The sequence below is a fragment of the Gadus morhua genome, chromosome 15 (genome assembly GCF_902167405.1).
Source record: "Gadus morhua chromosome 15, gadMor3.0, whole genome shotgun sequence".
Lineage (NCBI taxonomy): Eukaryota > Metazoa > Chordata > Actinopteri > Gadiformes > Gadidae > Gadus > Gadus morhua.
The window spans coordinates 27,647,564-27,660,766 of record NC_044062.1 but is presented as its reverse complement, the minus strand read 5'-3'; the positions used below and the strand labels follow the sequence as shown (position 1 = coordinate 27,660,766).

The 13,203-nt window shown below is 42.4% G+C and overlaps 1 pseudogene; it reads left to right on the top strand.

Moving 5' to 3' along the window:
- Positions 1–4,566: 4,566 nt before the first annotated feature.
- LOC115559752 (zinc finger BED domain-containing protein 4-like) lies at positions 4,567–6,840 on the top strand (annotated as a pseudogene).
- Positions 6,841–13,203: the final 6,363 nt, after the last annotated feature.

Sequence of the window (13,203 nt, the reverse complement as noted above, 5' to 3'; positions counted from 1 at the left end):
ACTCTTCATTTATTTTCTTTTGTAATGTATATAGATCATCACCAGAGCAAAATACATTAGTGTCATCTGCGAAAAGTACCATAGACAGCAACTTGGATACTTGGCAAATATCACTTATGTACAGTATAAAAAGTTTTGGTCCCAATACTAACCCCTGGGGGACTCCACAAGCAATGTCCAAGCAATTTGAGCTATGGTTACCCAGCTTCACAAACTGTTTCCGTCTGTCCAAATAGCTTTTTATCCAGTCTATTGCCATGCCTCTTATACTAATTTTCTCCAGTTTATTAATGAATATATTGTGATTGATAGTGTCAAAAGCTTTTCTGAGGTCAATGAAGATGCCAATTGCATATTGATGATTATCAATTGCGTCTGTGATTCTTTCAATGATAATAATGATAAAAAAACACAACACATTAAATCTTCATGCAACTTGAAAAGCAAGTGGTGTGCATGTAGATTTAAAAGTTTTTTTATAAGCCCACAATGTTGTGAAAGATGACTACGGCTGTATTAAAAACTTTTCTGCCAATTGTCGTGCTTTCCCTCACCAGCACTTTTGTGATTAACATTTACTTACCTTAACATTTACTTACCTTATCACCTTGCTGGTAAAACACAAATCATTTAGAATGACATTGTGTACATTTTTCTGTTTTTAGATGGGGCACTGAACACGAGGGAACGGCAGTTGAGGGGTACACCAAAATAATGGAGAGCCACCACACCAACCTCAATGTCAGGAAGGGAGGCCTGGTCATCAACCCTCAATATCCATGGTTAGGGGCAGCCCCAGACGGCATATTAACATGTGACTGCCATGAAATGGGTGTGTTGGAAGTAAAGGCACCCAGCAGTCTTGAGCATAGCACTTTGGTGGAGAAAAGTAAAGAGGACAGCACGTTCTGTCTCAAAGAGGTTGGCGGTAAACTTTTCTTAAAGAGGGACCATCAGTACTTCTATCAGGTGCAGACACAAATTCATCTGACACAAGCAAGCTACTGTGAATTTGCTGTCTGGGGACCGGGGAAAGGAGGGAATGGGGAAATGCACATTGAGAGGATTCTGCCTGATACTGACTTTTTTGAGTCCATGTGTGAAAAGGTTATCAAATTTGTGAAGAAATGTGTCATCCCAGAGCTTGTAGCAAAGGTGTTCACAGCTCCTATTATAACATCACATGACAAAAAAACATCTGAAGGCAAGGGCTGTTACTGTGGGGCCCCTGTACTGCACAATGAAGACAGACTTGAATGTAAGTCAGGAATCTGTAAAAGACAACTCATTCATAGAAGTTGCTTAAAGTTTGAGACCACACATTTAAAAATATCAAGTTGGAAATGCAGTGACTGTATGCGTGAAATAGCTAAAGAGAAGAGGGATAACAAAAAACAGAACAATCTGAACAAAGTGTAAGTGTTTTATTCAACACAGGTGTGTATAGAAAATATATAGATAGATGTATATAGACAGATAGATATATAGTACAGTTTTGTATATAGATGTATATACACACAGTACAGTTTTGTATATAGATGTATATAGTTACATATATACATACACACAGTACCGTTTTGTATATAGATGTATAGTTACATATATACATACACACTGTAAAGTTTTGTATATAGATGTATATTATTAGTTACATATGTACATACACACACAGTACAGTTTTGTGCATAGATGTATATAGTTACATATATACATACACACACAGTACCGTTTTGTATATAGATGTATATAGTTACATATATGCATACACACACACACACACACACACACACACACACACACACACACAGTAGTTTTGTATATAGATGTATATAGTTAGTTACATATATACACACACAGTACAGTTTTGTATATAGATGTATATAGTTATTTACAGGGTTGCCACTCTTTTGTAATGTTACATTTCAAGGATTTTTCAATCACTTTACAAAAACAAATTATTTATTATGACAATTGGACCAATAATTCTTAGACATTTTTTTGTAAAAAGGTAATAAAACACTAAAATATTAAAAGTATGAATTCTATTTTGTCACTCTCCTAATTTCATTGATGGAAATAACAGTGACTTCACTGTTATTAAAGTTTCTTCTCATGTTCAACGCAAAGGAATAATTGAAGGAGCCAAATTTGTCAGTGCACAGCACACACTGACTAATTTATCTAGAGGTGTAAGACCTTCAGGATGCTCAGCTTCACACATTTGAATCCCAATTGTACTTTGAAGTATGGTGTACTGATTCCTTGCCTCACCGATAACTCTTTCCTCATGTATCCAACTGATGCAAGTCCTCGCGTGGACTCTAATTCCACTGGACCCAACTGTTTTTTGCCTCTAGTGAAAGCTGGGATCTTAAGCTCAGCATTGTACAGACCAACTGAATCTGCCACATCAAACCCTCTATCAGCTAGTATGACATCACCTGGGTTGAGGTGATCCAAAAATCCACTTCTTTCAGTCAAGTGTTTGTCTGATGTTCTCCCACTCCATCATTTTGATATAAAAGAAACTGTTGCTTGTGGTGTAATGCCAATTAGATATTTCATGGTATGGTGATGTTTGTATTTTGAGTATCTATGAGATCGAAAAATATGAATGGGAGTCAATGGAGAGAAAATAATTATCTTCTGGTCCCAGTCTTTATATGCCCTGGATTACACATATGTTGTTTGTGGATTTAAATGATAATTTTTCATGCAAAGAGTTCGACCGTTTATTGTACAATTGTTCAGATAAAGGCTGTAGAGAAAACACAACGAGAAAGAATACATATCACCTGATGTCGCGTATGTGACGTCACGTCATCAGACTCAATCATCCTCACAGCGATTCAGTGCCAATCAATTAGATCAAGATGCCGGTGTGTTTTGTTCCTGAATGTAGGGCCCGACCGATTATCGGCCGCACCGATATATCGGGCCGATATTTAACATTTTGGGGATATCGGTATCGGCCATACTTTCCATAAATTCCCACCGATAAGTTCATATAATTTTCACAACCAATTTTGCAGCCGTTTCGTTCTGAACGCCCCTTCCGCTCTTGCCACTTGGAATCCATGAGCCTTGCCAAGTTGTCCCGCCCGTCACAGCATCTGATTTGTTTGGCACACGGAATACAACCAATCAACACGCAAGGCTGCAAGCGGGGCGGGGTGCCGTCACGCTCCCTGTGACTCGTGAGCGGTTTCTAGACGGCCAAGTGGGGCTAAGGACGGTGCTGCGAATACAACTTAAAGCAGAGAAAACACATTTCCTTCGAGGTAAGCATATACGAAGCAATATCCCCTGCAATATGTCACAAACACACCAACGTTGCAGAAGCACGGCACCACAAGGTGTTTATTAATTTGTGAAACCGATCCATTTAATCTGTGTAATAACGACACAAACCTTAGCTCACGCAAGGACAACCAGAATGACAGCGAATACTCCTCACTGAAAAGGTTGTCCATAGAGCAGTCTCAACATGGTGTATAGTCCTACTACAGTTATTGTTAAAACCCCACATGGAAACGTGAACGTGTCTGTAGTTCTACACGAAAGGTGGACTGAAAGCCATGGTCAATGAAGACCAAATAAAACGTGTTTGTGTTTGTTGCCGAGACGAACCATTTAGAGCCTGCTAGCTACTTGATAGCCTGTTAGCTACTTTATAGCCTGCCGGAGTAAGAGCCAGCATAGAGGGTCGAGTATCTGAAGCCAAAGCCTTATATACATTCCCATCTACGGCTCTGGTGAGAGCCTTGTTTCCTAACAAGTTACCCAGCACGGTAGAACCAACGGTGATTGGTCGCAATGTCCCTCAAATTAAGTTAAATAGAATTAGGTTTTGGCCAGTCGCTGCGTTTCAAACTGGTGTAACATCTTGTTACACCAGTTTAACAGATGTTACCAGTGTAACATCTGGTAGCTAATTTTGGCTTGCGCTAACTAACTTGGTGTTAGGTAAACAACTTCATGAACACTACGCTACGCGACTCAGGCCCTAAAGGCACATTGTACATTCAGTCTATTAGTTTCTTTATTGTGCGTTCCCAGGCCCTTTGACCATTTAATCACGCCTGGTGTGATCTCAAAGTGCTGGCATTTGATGTGCGCTAGGTACAATGATCCAAATACTTCTTTGTAATTCGCCTTTATTTGTGACGTGAAAACATACCTAAATGCTTTCGTTTCACCTCGCCACCCAGAGGCAGACAAGCAGCCCAGCACAGCCACTAGACGTAAAATAAACTCTTGAATCAGGAGGTGGTTATACGTGCTGTAGTTTGCTTTTTTTATTTTTTACTTTAAGTAAACTACTAGTGCCGTATATTTACAGAAATATACAGGCTTATCTATATGATTTTGACTATTTTTATATAGAGACATACTATAAATTATTTACAATTTATATGTACAATTATTATTTGTTTGTTTTTTTACAATGTCTGAAAATAGATTTAGTTTGTATCAAATATTTATTTTCTAAATATGTCTGTATTAGATTGCAACTGCTTATGCTACCCAATTTAACTTGTGTCACATTATTTTCCTCCAATGCAGATGGATGTGCCAACAGGAAAGACACGAGCCAAAAGTGCAGTGTGGGACTACTACAGCCAGTCAGGTGGTGTAGGTAAAGCAGTTTGCAATGCATGCAAAGACTCGGTCAGCACTGGCGCTACAGTGGCTAAACGGCCAATACATCTAATCTATGGTCCCATCTCAGAAGTCACCATAGAGAATTATATGAAGCGGCAAAGAAGGAGCAGCGCGAAATGGAATCTCAGAAAGCACCATCACACCAGCCTACAGTGGCAGACCCGTTTCAGCGACAAAAACAGTGGGCGAATTCACATGAGAAGTCTAAGCAAATAGATAAACTTATTGCAGAAATGATAATTACTGACAACCAGCCATTTTCCGTTGTCTCTGATGTTGGTTTTCAGCGCCTTGTGGCTGCTCTTAATCCAAGATATGCACTTAAAAGCGAGAAGTTTTACCGCACTGAAAAGATACCTGCAATCCATGGTTGTGCAAAAGATAAAAAACCCTTATCCAACCAGAGAATGCTGGGTTCCCATTGGCGTTTACCACAGACTGCTGGTCTGGAACAACAGAGTCCCTAATGAGCCTGACATGCCACTTCATTACCAATGAGTGGGAGAGGAAGCAAGTTGTTTTGAACACGACGGTCATGGAAGGATCCCATACAGGGCAGTACATCAAGGATGAATTCCTTGAAATGATTGAGGAATGGCACATTGACAAAGAGCGCATAGCCCTTGTCCTTCGTGACAGTGGTGCCAATATGATGAAAGGCATGAGGTGCCAGACCTCAGCTGCACTGCTCACCAGTTGCAGCTTGTTGTAAATGATGGCCTGTCCTGTCAGAGAGCAGTGATTGACACAATTGCTACAGTGAAGCATTGTGTCACACATTTTCATCATTCTGTCCTGGCCAAGGACCGTTTGAAAACAATTCAGCAAGAACTTGGCCTTCCAGTCCACCAGTTCATGCAAGCAGTTCCAACCAGGTGGAACTCAACACTGCACATGCTGCAGAGAGCACTGGAGCAGAAAAGAGCATTAACTCTCTACTCTTGGGAGTATGGGGCGTTTGCTGCTCCAAGTGCTCACCAGTGGGACCTGGTAGCTAATCTTGTGGAGACCCTGATTCCCATTGAGGAGGTCACGCTGGAGGTGAGCAGCAGCAGTTCCTCTGCGTCCTCAATCATTCCATGTGTCAGTGTGTTGAAGATGCTGCTGGAGGATGAAGGACCCAGAACAACCGGGATCAAAACTCTTCGGCAAGGTATGAAGGAAAGCCTCATCAAGAGGTTTGCAAAGCTTGAAGAAACCAAGCATGTTGTTCTGGCCTGTCTGCTAGATCCACGTTACAAGAATAATGCCTTTTCCTCTTACCACACAATAGAGAAGGCGAAGCAGTGGCTCAATGATGAAGTAGAGAGTGCCTTGGCGGAGGCACATGATGAAGAAACAGCACAGGAGGTTGATGTGGCGCAAGAGGCCGAAGCAGAAGAATACACTGCAGAACAACAGGCCCGAAAAAAACAGAGGAGAAATGAGGCACCATCTGGCAGCCGGATAGATGCCATCTTCAGCTCTTTGCTAGGACCACATGCGGGAGAGGTATCGGCCTCAGATGCTTGGCTTGATGAGGAGGTGAGGTTGTATCTCATGGAGCCAATCATTGACCGCCGAAAGGGGGATCCACTCCAGTGGTGGAAGCAGAATGAACAACGATTTAAGCTTCTGGCTAAACAAGCCAGGAAGTTTCTGTGCGCACCGCCCTCATCGGTTCCCAGTGAGAGAGTCTTCAGTGAGATCTCTCTGATCTACTCGAAGAACAGGAGAAGGCTCACTGGGCAACATGCCGAGCAGCTGTGCTTCCTGCACTATAATGTTCTTTTACTTAATTGGCAATATTAGGCCTGGGCATTAAACCAGCCTATGGTTCATTGCAAAGTAGTTCTACAGTGATGTTTTACTCATTTCTCATAGCAGGGAGTGATTTTATTTTTTATTGATGATTATTTATTTATTTATTTATTTTTTCCCAGTTTTATTCTATGTTAAGTTATTCTAAGTTAAGTTTGGCTTTATTTTACAAATGCTGCTGGCAGCTCCCTGTACTTAAAATGTTTACTATTAAAAACACTTATTGGAAGTTCGAGTCTGTGTGTGCCATTTTTAATTTATTTGAGAATTTTCTTCTTCTATTTATCGGTTGCACATATCGGTTATCGGCCTCCCATTTTCATAAATATCGGTATCGGTATCGGCCCTGAAAAAACCATATCGGTCGGGCCCTACCTGAATGTACTCATTCCAGCAGGCACGGCTGTTCTTTCTTTCGATTCCCGTCCGATGTGAAGACTCGGAATCGCTGGCTCAAACAGATCAGGTAAAGAGATATGTTTTTAACGATTTCTGGAATTGCGTGGATTTCTGCATGGTATGATGGTGCAGATCTTAATTGCTCAAGGTGACATGTTAGCACAAGAGAAAAATTGTCACGCTTAAATTATCTTAATTGAAAATCACCAAGCCAGTGATCCTGGTGACAATCAAATATACACAGGTCACAATGTTATGACCAATCAGTGCAGAAAACCACACAATTCCAAAGGGTGCACATTGTTTTATAGCCATACGTTTCATCCAACTGTGTAAGAGTAACTTGACCTCAGAGTAGTGATGAAGGTGGTGAGAAAAGGTTGTGAGCAACATGTTATGATAACATGCATTTCTTTCCTTTTTAATCCACTCTTGTAATCTTATATAATCTTTTAAATAAAATAAACTAAATCAAAATCAGACAGATCAGGGAGAGTCAAGAGTCGAAAGGGATCAGCAGCCAGCCTTGCATGAAATTATTCTGGATTGTTTGTTGCTTTGAGGGGTAAATTTGTCCAATAACACACACGTGTCTGTATGATTACTGTAACCGTTTGTGAATCAGTCTTCAAATAGTTAATCAATAAAAGGGATTTACTCTTTCCTTTAAATAAATCATGTTCCCCTTATCTCTTTTCGCATGAACAGCAAAAGCCCCCTACCAGGACTGACGGACACAGGAATTTTCAGGACATGTTTTATTAATTCTACTGCATCAGTTAGCAGTCAGTTAGTGTCAGCTTACACAGCAGTTTTTAAAACTTAACGGTGACCAACTGGGCACAATCCATGAGTCTCGCAGTCAGGTTTATGTTTTCTATTTTCTTCTATCCTCAGCACCTGTGTGTTGGATTTGTATACCATTTCAAATAAATTAAGTTGACCGTAATTATGAGCTTCAGCTGCGTTTCTTGAGTTAAACGTTTGTATTTAAAAAACAATTAGACAGACTTTAAAGGTCCCATGACATGCTATTTTATGTATTCTTTAATATAGGTATTAGTGGGCAACTAACACAGTATTCAAAGACGTTCCCGAAATTCAGCCGTGGTGCAGTTACAGCCACTCCGAGCCAGTCGCACATTGAGCTTCCCCCAAATGCGCTGTTTCGGTGGGCGTGTCAAGGAGGAGGGTGGGGGTGTGGCCCTGAGCAGCTTGCAGCCACTGTACCATTCGTCGCTCTGTTTACAGTGGATGTATCGCAATGGCGAGGCGCACCCAGCCTTTAGCCGTGTTCTGTAAATATTCTGGAACACACGGGAGTCCTGGAGCTCTATATCAAAATATTATCATGTAGCCTACATAGATATCTATATCATATAATATATATTATAACCGCCAAAAGATGTGTGAGCCGATATTATGAATCTCAAACGACCGCGTTGGGTTCTCCGACGTTCCTGGTTCTTCAACGTCCTCATCAATGTGAAGTAGACTGAACCACGACAAGGAGGAGAAAGGGATCGTTGCCGGGCAGCGCTTAGGCACCTCCGCCTCCGGCGGTGGTCCCTCAGCGGGTCTCAAGCTGGAGACATTCGCCGCCAACAATACCTTTCTCCTCCATGTCGTGGTTCATGTTCTTGAGGGAGTCAAAGCCAAAGTTCCTTCCCCCCAATTCATTCTCAACCTTGGCTGAGATAACCCCCAATACGAGTCTCGTTGTAGAAATACCAGAGACGAGAGTCCGACAGAACGGTTATCCAAATAACAAGGAGGTGTAGGCTACAACACTTGCGATACAGTCCTGGAGCTCTATATCTAAATAATATCAGATAATACATAGAAATCTATATCATTTAATACATATTATCATGGCCAAAAGCGGTGTGCACCTCCAGACGATATAATGAATCACAAACGACTTTTTCGGGTTCTCCGACGTCTCTGGTTCTTCCACTTTCACATCAACCTGAAGTCGACTGAACCGCGCGCTGCCTGCTGCCGGCTGCCCGCTGCCGGGCGATGGTACCTCGCGGCAACCGGCGGCATGACGCAGGTCATGTACTTCAGCCAGTCAAAGCCAAAGTTCCTTTCCCCCAATTCCTTCTCAACCATGGCTGAGATAACATAACCCCCAATACGAGTCTCGTTGTAGAAATACCAGAGACGAGAGTCCGACGTGTTATGCGCCATAACGCCAAAAGCAGAACGGTTATCCAAATAATAAGGAAGTGTACAACACTTGCGTTACAGTCCTGGAGCTCTATATCTAAATAATATCATACAATACATAGAAATCTATATCATTTAATGCATATTATCACGGCCAAAAGCTGTGTGCGCCTCCAGACGATATTATGAATCACAAACGACTTTGTCGGGTTCTGCGACGTCTCTGGTTCTTCCACTTTCACATCAACCTGAAGTCGACTGAACCGGGCGCTGCCTGCTGCCGGCTGCCCGCTGCCGGGCGATGGTGCCTCGCGGCAACCGGCGGCATGTCGCAGTTCATGTACTTCAGCCAGTCAAAGCCAAAGTTCCTTTCCCCCAATTCCTTCTCAACCATGGCTCAGATAACCCCCACAACAGTCTCGTTGTGGAAATACAACACACGTCAAAGAACCGACAAGAAACACTTGCGTTACAGTGTGTGTATTCACACAAACACACACACATGTGGCGCTCTCACACGGTCGAGTCTCATTGGCGGGCCAACGTCTCTGGGCGGGCCAGGCAGAGTAAGGGGAGGAGCTGAGATTCCTGATGACGTCAAGAATACAGACATTCCAAATCAGCGCACTTGAGCCTCCGTTTTTTCAAAGGCGAGCAGAACAGCTAGTGCTCGTTTTACACCAAACGCAAGTTTTAGCAATTGGGGGACCATAGGCAGGCTAGGGGAACTCATATTTATGTTAGAAAACCTCATAAAGTGAGATTTTCATGTCATGGGACCTTTAACAGAATGCAAGTTTACTTTATTCCCAATGTGAAAGATGAATCATTTACCTGCATTAGTGTTTATAACTTTGATTTTATTGAAAATCTTCAAGTTCAATATTCATTTCAGATAAATTGTATGGGCTATGATTTTATATTTTATCACCACACACTCAATTGTAAAAATCCTACTTATGTTTCAATGGCTTAAGTTTGATATAAAGCGTAATTGCTTTAGATTGAATTACTGTGTAGGACAAACGACTCGCAAAACAAAATGTCTTGTCCATGTCACACATGGTATGTCTCTTATGAGATGTTTGCTGATGTCCAAAGAAGAGTGAGAATTCCTTATGAAACATTAATAAAGGTCTCTGATTTAACTGCTGTACATGGCAACTAAAATCACTGAATAGGATTCATTACAGAGCCATCTTCAGACATACCACTTAAAATGACCATGTTGAAGCTCACGATGAGGGTCATGTCTTCACTGTCCTGGCACGAGTGTAAAGGGGAAATTAAAACAAAACACATACGCAAGAATCTACAATAGGACTGACACCACTTACTACAAATGATAACACACTGACCATGAAGGGTCCGTTTTTCCTCGGTTATCTTCTTTGTGTTGAAGGTCAGTGAGTGCCCAAATCAAAAGAGAAAAAAACAGTAAACCACTCACAAGTACACCATACCATTGCTAATGGTAATAATTAGTGTTTTTTTCCCATTTAGTTTTGCAGACGAGCAGACAGGGAGCCAGACAAAAATTTGAGCGTGTGTGGCTGCCATTTTCTGAATGGCAAAGAAAACGGCCCATGTCATTTCGAGTGGTCCAAGACAACCCCCAGCCATCCAACCCAACCAACTAAACAGTCCCTTGACCACACATACTGCACGGTGGGAGGACAAGATACTGCAGTGGATCCAAACGGAGGAGCAATGGAGGAGCCAGAGGACGTCGTGCCCCAAGAGTCCTGTCCGGTCAACAGAAAGGATGAAGGAGTCATCTACTCTCCTGCAAGACTCAGTGATGAAGTCATCCGGATGGAGACTGGCCTACCCGATAAGGCCATGTTCAGTAGGGTGGTGGGGCTGGTGCAGCGCTTGGAGGGCTCCATCGTCTATGCGGCTGGCTGGAGGGTTGAAGGAATGACGATGGAGTCCCAGGTGTTCATGGCGCTCATGAAGGTTCGCCAGAACTACACTCACCTGCACCTGACCCAGCTGTTCTCCTGCAGCACCGCAACAGTAGCAAATGTGGTGAAGACTTTCATTCATTTGCTACATAGGCTACTGTTCAAAACTATGAACAGGGAGAGCATGCCTGCATCCTTTCTGCCCTCTGCCAGCAACTGCAGGATTGTTATAGACTGCACAGACATTGAGGTTGCTGCTCCAAAGGAGATGGACAAGGTGTTAGATTTCAGCTTATTTCTAAACTGTTCGGACAGACTCTGCGTTGTGTATTTTCAGTCGTAGTAGTAATTCTTGAAGTCGAAAACAAAGCAGCTTGACAGGTTGGATTAGAGGGTTGAATAGATGGTTTATTCCAGGATGTACAGCGAGATACAGACTTAGGTTGAATAATCTATAGTGGACCCGGTGGTCGATGACTTGTTCCTCGGCTGTCGAAACCCTCTACTCCTCGAACCAAAGGGTTGGGGCGAGTATTATACAAAAAGGGGATACATGAATAACACGTGAACAGACGCACTCTCAGCCTTGATAAGGTATTTGGCCCTGGCTATGTCCCGGAGGACCAGGTCGGTTCAACCTTGTTGAGACATAACAATGGCAGAATGTTAAGGATAACACCTTGTATCAGTATGAGAGGCCCTGGCCTGTTCCTAGACTAGAAATGTGAACAACAGAGAGACACTAAAATACACCAACATTCTACATTCCTCCCTCTTGATCATACTAAACATAGTTTAAAGATCACCCACAAAAAGAGAATTCAGTGTATTTTCTGGTGACCTATTAATAATTAACTAAATCAATGAAAGAAAGCATAAAAGGTAATAGGACAAGTAAATTCAAATCATACACAAGTAAACCAGGTGTAGGCCACTATAATAAAGAAAATAACAAACTCATTAGGTTACTCATGATTAAAACATTTTTAAAGTATCAAGAAAGTCAACTGTCGAGACACCTCCCTCTGCTTGGCACAACAACATCACAGACAATACTGCATGACTCAGTTGGTTTTGAGTAGCAGTTGCAACAGAGTTATTTTCCATTTGATGGCCACCGCAGGTGTGATGGGGGATGAGGATGAAAGTTCGTAGTAGGGCGTCAGGACAAACACAGACACAGTTCAGTTCAAGGACTCCTCCCAAGGACTCAACAAGTGTCCGTGTCTCCTGGATCTCCCAGGTACGATGAAACATGAAACAAAGAAAAAGTGCAGTATCAGTCATGGGGGAGGCATTGTCACAGCCTCCAACATTAATAATAATCAAAATGATTTGATAAACAATGAAAAATGATCATACAAAAATAAATCGCTTGATTCGAAAATGGTTATATCAGTAATCAGTAATCAGTCATCATAGTTCTCAATAAACCTTGTGTGAATGAATGAATGATTGAACCTTTGTTCAAAAATAAAACAAAACAAACAAAATGTTCTAAAGCTGAGCAGTTGCGTCAAGAAGGAACCAACATGAACTTAGATAGGCAGTGACAAAAGTCCTAGCATCTTTCGAAGACTAACCTCTTGTGAAAATAAAGGAATGAAAATAACAAACACTCAAACACTCCCTACTCTTCACCCCATATCAGTCAGTTTGCGTGCCAAATCTAACGAGTGTCATTCCAAGTCGGTGAATCAACTAATTTGCAGTGGCTTGCATGTATCCACTTCGTCTTCTTAGCTACACGAACAGCGGATCGAGTAACTAATAGAATTTGGTATGGCCCCTCATATTTAGCCTCTAATGCTAATCGTTGTGGTTTGTGGATCATAACCCATTGTCCTGGCACTAACGAGTGTCCTCCTTCTGGGGGCTCTGCCCAAGCTTCCTTGACCTGGTTTGATGTCACCTGGAGAGCCTCGGAGAGTTGGATGCAGTAGTTCATCAGTGTGTCCGATGTCAGGTGGACGTCTGCAGTCCGCAAGTCAACAGAGCCTGGGAAACTGAAGCATCGGCCAAACACGACCTCGTAGGGGGACAGTCCCACGTCTTTGTTAAATGTAGCTCTCATGCTGCACAAGGCGATGGGCATCGCGTCTACCCATGGAGTCCCTTCTTGGTGCATCTTCGCCAATCGCTCCTTCAGTGTCCTGTTGGCTCGTTCCACCTGCCCTGACGATTGGGGGTGATACGGACAATGGAAGGACCATGTTATGTTCAGCATACGGCTGACCTCGGCGCAGACCGCTCCGGTGAA